The 9,207-nt window shown below is 42.2% G+C and overlaps 1 long non-coding RNA gene across 1 annotated transcript in view; it reads right to left on the bottom strand.

Annotated features, from left to right (window-relative positions):
• LOC105530969 overlaps positions 1–9,207 on the bottom strand; it is a 49,022-nt gene that overhangs the window by 1,994 nt on the left and 37,821 nt on the right. The window contains exon 3 of the long non-coding RNA XR_001004719.1: positions 2,880–2,973. This is a non-coding gene — a long non-coding RNA (uncharacterized LOC105530969). The remainder of the gene's footprint in view (positions 1–2,879; positions 2,974–9,207) is intronic.

Raw genomic sequence — 9,207 nt, 5'->3', positions numbered from 1 at the left:
AGGAGGAGGGGAGAGGAAGGAAGAGGAGGAGGAGGAGGAAGAGGAGGAACCCTGATCTGTACCTTTGTCAATTTTTCTAGCAATCGCCACAGCCGATTTGAAGCTATCAAGGTGTGATTATTGAACATGGTATTGGAAATATATGTACAGTAGAACACAATTATATATATTATTTCCACCAAATGGATACAATAGATGCAAATAATCTCAATTGCATAGAGAAGAGTAAAAATGCTGTAAAATAATTAGGAAGTGATGAGGTTTGAGTATTTACTACCTTTATTTTATATGCAATTTATTTAGTTGTAAGTTTATATAATTTAATTTTAAATAAAGCATGTATTTAATGATTGGATTGCAAAATTCCTCAAAATGTATGGAATAACTTGTTCTCATGAGCTAGTATGAGCTGTCTTTATCACACTCCCAAATCATGCACACTGTGTATCATTCTCTTGTGTGGGCTTAGTTCACTCAACACTCTGTGTGATTCATTATTGTCATTCTTTTTTTGAGTCAGAATCTTGCTTGGTTGCCCAGGCTGGAGTGCAGTAGCATAATCAAGGCTCACTACAGCCTCAACTTCCTGGGCTTAGGTGAACCTCCCACCTCAGCCTCCCAACTAGCAGGGACCACAGGTTCCTGCAGTCATATTGGGCTAATTTTTGTATTTTTTGTAGAGATGGGGTTTCACCATGTTGCCCAGGCTGGTCTTGAACTCCTGGCCTTAAGCAATCCTCTGACCTCGGCCTCCCAAGGTGCTAAAATTACAGGCATGAGCCACTGTGCTGGCCCATTCCTGTCATTCTGTGTAGCAGTCATTTGTTCTTTTGTTGTTGGTGTGTAGTGTTCTATTGTATGGACAGACCACAATATTCATTCTCCTGTTGATGGCCATTGGGCTGCTTCCTGGTTTTGGCTACTAATTACTTTCAATTTTAAAGCTGCTTATAATCATTCATGTACACATATTTTTGTAGATATATGTGTTTATTTCTCTTGAGTTTATACCTAGGAGTGGATTTGCCAGGTGTTGGACAGGTATTTGTTTTCAGAAGGTAATGCTAAATGGTTTTACCAGTCACTCACTGGACCCTTGCCATCTGCAGTGCTTGAATGTTCCCTGGCTCCACTTCCTTGCTTCTACTTGCTACTGTCAGTTTCTAAAATTTTAGCCATTCTGGTGAATGCGTAGTGATGATCTCAGAACAAATTTAATTTGCATTTCCCTGAAAAGTTGAGTTGTCATTAGGTTTGGACTAAGTGATCCGCCCCTCTTGGCCTCTCAAAGTGCTTGGATTATAGGCATGAGCCGCCATGCCCAGCCCATATTTTTCAATTATAAAAACCGTGAATACTAATTAAAGAAAATGTTGGAAACACAAGAAAGTACAGAAAAGAACAAAAACATTGTTCATGATCTCATCTCCCAATGTCAATTATTATTAACAATGTCCACACACATTTTTCCCACTTTACATTATAATAAACCATTCATAGCTCTTTAACATCATGTTTTTTTAATGGTTGCATTCCATTTTGTGGATATATCAAAATGTATTTAACAACAAAATAGCGTTCTTTATCTGCTTTCCACTTAATACTTCCCATGGTTTGTGGACATTTAAGATTCATAAATCTTGCACAGATTTTTGTGCCATAGGAAGGAGATGCGAGAACTTGCCTACTCATCATTTGCTGAGCACTGAATCTCTGACCACTGACAGGACTGTCTGGCTCCTAGTTGTTTATGGGCAAAGAAGTGATTCTGAAAGTAAACAGGGAAAGAAACAAAAGTCCCTAATTAGGCCAGGCACAGTGGCTTATGCCTATAATCCTAGCACTTTGGGAGGCTGAGGCGAGCGGATCACTTGAGGCCAGAGGTTCAAGACCAGCCTGGCCAACATGGCGAAACCCCATCTCTACTAAAAATATAAAAAAATTAGCCGGGCGTGATGGCACACGCCTGTAGTCCCAGCTAGTCGGGAGACTGAAGCAGGGAGGCAGAGGTTGCAGTGAGCCAAGATCGCACCACTGCACTCCAGCCTGGGCAACAGAGCAAGATTCTGTTTAAAAAAAAAAAAAAAATTAGCTGGGAATGGTTGCATGAGCCTGTAATCCCAGCTACTCCGAAGGCTGAGGCAGGAGAATCACTTAAACCCAGGAAGTGGAGATTGCAGTGAGTGGAGATACTGCACCAGTGCACTCCAGCCTGGCGACAGTGTGAGATTCCATCTCAAAAAAGAAAACAAACAAACAAAAAAGTCCCTAATTAGACTTAAAATGTCTAAAACATATTATAAGTTTAATTCCTTATTCTTATCATTCACTCAATTATCACTCATTCATTTTATATTATTCACAGCTAGACATAGCTGGGCTTTTGACTCAACTCTGTCACTTACCAGCTGAGGGACTTTATGCCAGTGACTTGTTTCTTTTGGCCTGTTTTACCATCTGTAAGATGGGTAATAATGCCTGTCCGCGTTGTTAAGAGATTAAACTTAAGTGCATGAAGCACCTTTCCCATCTGACCTTTGAATCTCCTCTCTTCTGTTGGTTAAGCAACATGGCAGGCCTGAATAAATTATCCACATAGTGGCCTGTAATTTGGTTTTGTTGATGAGTAGATGAAGACACAGAGAATGCAACTGGTGGAAAACACAGTGGCTTATGGGCTCAGAATTAGAGCCAGAAGAAGAACATGGGTCTTTGTTCCTTCCAGTGGTCTAACATGTCTCATGTAGGTCTTCCGCTCAGTGGAGTTCAGAAGGCCATGCAAGCATATCTCACTCTTCGCCATGTCTTTATGTGGGAGTGGTCAAACATCATTTCAATTTCAGAGCTGCACTTAGGAAAATGACCACTAAGACTCTTACCTTTTTCCCCTGTAACTTCAGCAATGCTTCTTAAAGAGTCTTCATTTTTGTCTAGTCGCTACTTTCTCATTCCTCCCAGTGCTTTTCTCTGGGTCTAAGAATGAAGGAAGAAGCCCTTTTGAGTTCTGCAGCACTAACCATGTCACCTCAGTGACTTCCATGGACCATTAGGCAGCCAGTCAGCAGCACTTATGTCCTTGCTATCAGCAGGGTATGGAATATGGCGGAGGAGAAGTCATTTCTCTCCTGCTGATTCAACATTCATTAACGTGTTAGCAACAGAGGAGGCATTGTTAACTGCAGCTCCCATCTGAGCTACGGACTTCCTAGAAAGATTAATGCTCTCTTCAATATGAAACAACAACAAAATGGTTACAACCAGTCCTTTCAGCAAAGAAGGCAAGGATCTGCTGTTGTACTCCCTCCCAGACTCCCTGCTTCTCCTATTTCGACCACATTTGAAAAAGGATTTCTCTGTTTCTACCACAAATAGTACTCTATTGTCCAGCACATTGCAGCAACTTAATTTCTTTTGTGCATGAACCTTTTGGACAACCAGTAGGCACTGGAGAAACTGATACCATCCAGGATCCATAATCTTCTTCTTCTTTTTTTTTCCCAAGATGGAGTTTTGCTCTTTCACCCAGGCTGGAGTGACGTGGTGCAATCTCATCTCCCTGCAAACTCTGTCACCCCTACCTGCCCCGGTTCAGTGATTCTCCTGCCTCAGCCTCCTGAGTAGCTGCGATTACAGGTGCCCACCACCATGCCCAGCTAATTTTCATATTTTTAGTAGAGACAGGGTTTCTCCATGTTGGCCAGTCTGGTCTCCAACTCCTGACCTCAGGTGATCCGCCCGCCTTGGCCTCCTAAAGTGCTGGGATTACAGGCATGAGCCACTGTGCCAGGTCTCCATCATCTTCTTTACAGTGAAGTCCAAATGGTCTCAACTTCCTCACTTCTTTACTTACCTCTTAATCCCCTACCATTTAGGATTGGCCCTTGACACTGCCCTGAGCCTGTTCCTGTCAAGATCACAATGTCAATAAACGCTGTGGTCACTCTTCTGTTCTCCTCTTCTCTGACCTCCCTATGGTGTTACCCAACCTGCGGTCACTTTCTGCCTCTTGAAAAGTTCCATTCCTCAGCTTCCTGGTCTGCAAATATTCCTCCTTCCTCTTGCATTTTTGGCACCTCCTTATCACTCTTCCTGGGCTGTTCTTTTCTCTGCCAACTCTTCAGCTCAGATGTTGCCAAACACTTTCTTTTTTTCTTTCTGCCGTGGAGGTTTTTTTTTAAAAAACAAATGAGATTTTACGTATATTTGAACCCAATATAAAACACAGAAAACCACAGTTGCTATGGTTGAAATAGTGGGTGGCACTTTCCCTCCTCTTATCTCCTCTCGCAGAATCCCCAAGAGCTCCCCTCCAGAATCCTGGGCCTCTGAGAAGCCACAGCCTATGTGATGAGGTTCTATGGGGGTCTTCACGCCTCACTCCACTCATGCGTCCTGGATGGCCCCAACCCTCCTGGCATGACAATGACTATCCTTTACTTCAAATGGGCTGTATGTGGAGCACACAAATGCTCTTTTCTTTCTTCAATGCTTCTTTCAAGCATTTGAAAAATGAGACTTAAGAGGCAGACGGAGAGTGAAAAATGTCAGCTTTATTACTGACAAAGCTGCACAGAGAATGTCTTTAAATCATTAGCTTAATGGGTTTGCTCTCTTTCCTAGAGTTAACTCTCCCATCAGTCCTGGGCAGAACGGGAATTCCCGGGCATTTATACAGAAGAGAAGGGATGAAGTTCTCCCAAACTCACCAATCAAAAGTCACTCTTTCTCCCATGGGGAAGAGTGGGCACAGAGACCAGGAACACTAACCTCAGCCAACAAAGATGGCTCACTCCCTGGGGGTGTCTTGTGGTTTGTGAGGCACTGAGGCGTTTAGTGTATGAGGAACCGTGCTACCAGGCATCCTCAAACACATAGAACAACTCAACACATGAAAGAATCAGCCGGGTGCGGTGGCTCACACCTGTAATCCCAGCACTTTGGGAGGCCGAGGCAGGCGGATCACCTGAGGTCAGGAGTTCAAGACCAGCCTGGTCAACATGGTGAATCTCCGCCTCTACTAAAAATACAAAAATTAGCTGGGTGTGGTGGTGCACGACTGCAATCTCAGCTACTCAGGAGTCTGAGGCAGGAGAATCACTTGAGCCTGGGAGGCGGAGGTTGCAATGAGCTGAAATTGTGCCACTGCATTCCAGCTTGGGCGACAGAGTGAGATTCCGTCCAAAAAAAAAAAAAAAAAAAAAAATTTATCTGTTTCTAGAACATTACTCCATTTTTACATACTGAAAGAACTTTCTGCACAGTTTTTTTTTCTTTTCTTTTCTCTTTTTTCTTTTTGAGATAGAGTGTTACTCTGTTGCCCAGGCTGGAGTGCAGTGGCGCAATCTCAGCTCACACTGCAACCTCTGCATCTCGAGTTCAAGCGATTCCGGCACCTCAGCCTCCTGAATAGCTGGGATCACAGGTGTAAGCCACCACACCTGGCTAATTTTTGTATTTTTAGTAGAGATGGGGTTTCGCCATGTTGACCAGGCTGGTCTCAAACTCCTGACTTCAAGTGATCCACCTGCCTCGGCCTCCCATGGTGCTGGGATTACAGACATGAGCGACCATGCCCTGCCTTTTACAGGTTTTATACGCACTATATACTGCATTTTCTAGAAAAGCAAATACTACACAAATTGAATGTTGATTATACTTTCACAGATTGTGAACTTACCTGAGGATTGTTCAATAATTTAGAAAATTATGAAATTTTCTGATGACAATGGCTGCTGTAGTATTTTCACCATTGATGCAGTAACACATTCCTGTATTGGTTGGTATCTGTGGCTGTTGCACTTACAGTGAGAACATCTGACTCCTCCTTTGTGGCTTCCAGTAAACTCCCACCCAAATACTGCTCAGATGCATGCAGCTCCCTGCAGGCGCCATCGTTCTCTTTCCCCCTGGCCTTTGCACTTCCTGTGCTTCCTGCATTTCTCTGAGGAGTGCCCCGAGTATGAAGGAAGAGTCCCTCCTCCAGGATTCCAGAGTATTGCTCACACTGCATCTGAGTCTCTGTCTGTCTGCTGCCTCTGCCACCAGACCTTGAGTTCTGCCAGGGTAAGGACCCATGCACACTGCTGGCTTCTGCATCCCTAGTGCCTGACCCAGGGTGAGGCACACGATAAGCAACCCTTCCCTCGATAGATATCTTCACATCAAGAGAGATAGCATCTATCTGAAAAACTATAACTCTGGTCCATCAGGAACTAACGGTGGAATCTTCCCATCAAAGCCAATCACAGGCAAACTAAGGTGAAATAAAGGTCTCGGGGAAAAGGAAATTTTTTCTCCCAAGATGATCTTAGGAGGCCTTGCCTTTCATTCTTTAGTGTTTCTGCCAGAAAATCAATTGTTAAATTATTCATTGAGTCAGATCAGGTCATTTTGAAAGTAATCTTCAGAGCGAGTGAACCTTTATCAAAGTTGACATTATTCCTGATACCTGAACAGATTAGTTTTATAATTTAATACTTAATCTGTCCACAAAACACAATGAGAAAAAAGATGCTGCAGCAATCTGGGTATTGAAGGACTCGCCTTCTTGATTGTTTTTATTCTCTTTTTACCTTATCAGGTGAATAAAACTTGAAAGTAATAAAAAGAGATTCATAAAACAATGCTCATTTTGATTTATACTTCTAACCCCTTAATTGTCAGCAGCTTAACTGCCTCTCCTGATTTCTATCTGACTTCAGGCTGAGTGACAGCGTGCACTCATTGACTCAGAGACACTGGCAGGAGTCTTAGAGGTCATCCGTACCTGTAAGTCAGACCAGGTGGGTTCAAAGTCACCAAGGTGAAGCTGCATGAGTGGATTCTGCTCTTGACTCCTTAGTTTGAGGCCTTGGAGAGGCACCCCCTTCAGAACTTCCTTTTCTTTCTTTCTTTCTTTTAAATTTAACAGAAGCAGGGTCTCCCTATGTTGCCATGGTCTTAAACTCCTGGGCTGGGGGGATTCTCTGACTTCAGCCTCCCAAAGTGTTGGGATTACAGGTGTGAGTCACCGCTCCCAACCTGAACTTCGTTTACTTCAATGGTAAAATAGGGGTAAGAGTGTCTACTTTGCAGGGTTGTTGGGAGAATTGAAAGAATGATGGATAAATGGCGCGTGAAACCAAGGAAATGCTCAACGAAGGTTAGCTTCCTCTCCAAAGGGACACACAATCACTGTGCTTTCCTCTCTTCTACTCCTTACACATTATCTTTGGCCTTAAACCACACTGGAACATCTCATTTCCTCTTTTAATTCGATCTCTCTGTTACAATTTGGGTCTTCCTCAGAAAGTCTGTAAGGTGGTGACTACATATTTATTCCAGTAGAATTAGGGAGATTTGGGTGTTTAATAAAAACCATGGATGGCCGGGCATGGTTGCTCATACCTGTAATCCTAGCACTTTGGGAGGCCGAGCTGGGAGGATCGCTTGCATCCAGGAGTTTGAGACCACCCTCGGCAACATAGCAGAGACTCCTGTCTGTACAAAAAAATACAAAAATTAGCCAGGTGTGGTGGTGTGCCACTGTAGTCTTCACTACTCAAGAGGCTGAGGTGGGAGGGTTTCTTGTGCTGGAGAGGATGAGGCTGCAGTGAACTGTGATGGCACCACTGTACTTCCAACCTAGGTGATAGAGGAAACCCTGTTTCAAAAAAAAAAAAAAAAAAAAAGAAGAATAGTTTAAAAATTAAAAAGAAAAAATATAGGTATGGCTCAAAGAGTGAGATTTTCTTCATTAAGACTTCCAGTGACTGGAATTTTGGAAAAAATTCAGCTTTACCTTTTGCAAAGACCCCAATTCTATTTACAAAGAGGACCAGACTCCACACCATTCATCAAGCTGCAAAGCACTTAGCATTTTTGGTTGTCCAGGATTCACTTATAGATTACCTTGTTCCACAGGCCAGAATGACAGCTCTTCCATGTGGATTATCAGCAACATAAGGCCAGGGGCCGTGTCTGTCTCCATCACTGTATCTCTTAGGACAGTGCCTGATACCTAGTAGGTGTTCAAAAATATAACTGCCAAACGAATGAATATATCTCGCCCATTCATGAAATCATAGTATTGAAATTGACTTGCTACTTAGGTGGATATGATCAATAGTTTTATATCCCCCAAAGCTTTCTGTAGCCCAAGGAATTTTCCATGTGCTAACCTGATGATGACTGATAAAACAGCTATATTTTGGGAGCTATCTACGTACAGAACAAAGTTCACTTTGCTTTGCTGTACTTCACAGCTCAGCCTTGATTAGACAGTTAGAGGAGATTCAGGAGAATTTGTGCCAGGGAGAAAGCCAATTAAAGCCCGAATGGAAAGAAATTAATGGTCTGCAGTAATTCTGTGGTCTGAGGGCAAAGTCTCAAATCTCTCCCTCCCTAAAGCCAGTGCTGGGTTTTCCAACCTTCTCAATGCTTTTGTAAAGCATTTTTGTTGTTGTTGTTAATGTTGAAATTCCTAGTGAAATACTGGCCATTCAGACAACTGTTTATAGCCCTTACTTTAGTAAATGAGAAAATCTGTGAAATGTCTTCCTTCGTGTTAATTTTACCAGATTTATACCTTGGCAAGTCACTGGGTGGAATTGGAACAGTTTGGGAATCAAATATATAGTAACTGGAACCACCCTATCATTATTACCAGTTTTAAATGACTGTGGCTGTTATCAGCTGAAATGTTATAGGAAGATCTCAATTAACTGGACATGAGCCTTCCAGGAATTGCAAGTAATTTGATAAAACATAACACGACAGAATGACATCATTTAACCAAGTTCCCGTAGGGGTCTATATCCATGCTGTATGCTCAGGACTCATTTGGTCTATATTTTGCCTATTGCTATCACTAATATCTCCCTACAGTATTAAAAATTGAGAAGTGGCCAGGCGCTGTGGCTCATGGTGAGATCCTGTATCTATTTAAAAAAAAAGAAGAAGAAAAAGAAAGGAAGAAAGAAAGAAAGAAAAGCAAAGAAAAGAAAAGTGGCTAGAGCCACTTTGAAACTAAAATTTTAATTTAATTGAAATGTGAATGTAAATTTATTAAACATTCCAGTTCAATAATATTTTGAGTCATGAATGCATTTTTATTATGACATATTTTAAACATCCAGAAAAGTACAGAGTATGATAAACCACCTACAGAAATGAACACATTGTTAATTTTTTGATGTCTTTGTTTCAGATATTTTTAAAGAAGTAATG

Source organism: Mandrillus leucophaeus, unplaced genomic scaffold (assembly GCF_000951045.1).
Source record: "Mandrillus leucophaeus isolate KB7577 unplaced genomic scaffold, Mleu.le_1.0 Scaffold858, whole genome shotgun sequence".
Taxonomy (NCBI): Eukaryota; Metazoa; Chordata; class Mammalia; order Primates; family Cercopithecidae; genus Mandrillus; species Mandrillus leucophaeus.
The sequence above is the reverse complement of the archived record's forward strand: the minus strand, read 5'-3'. Positions and strand labels throughout refer to the sequence as shown.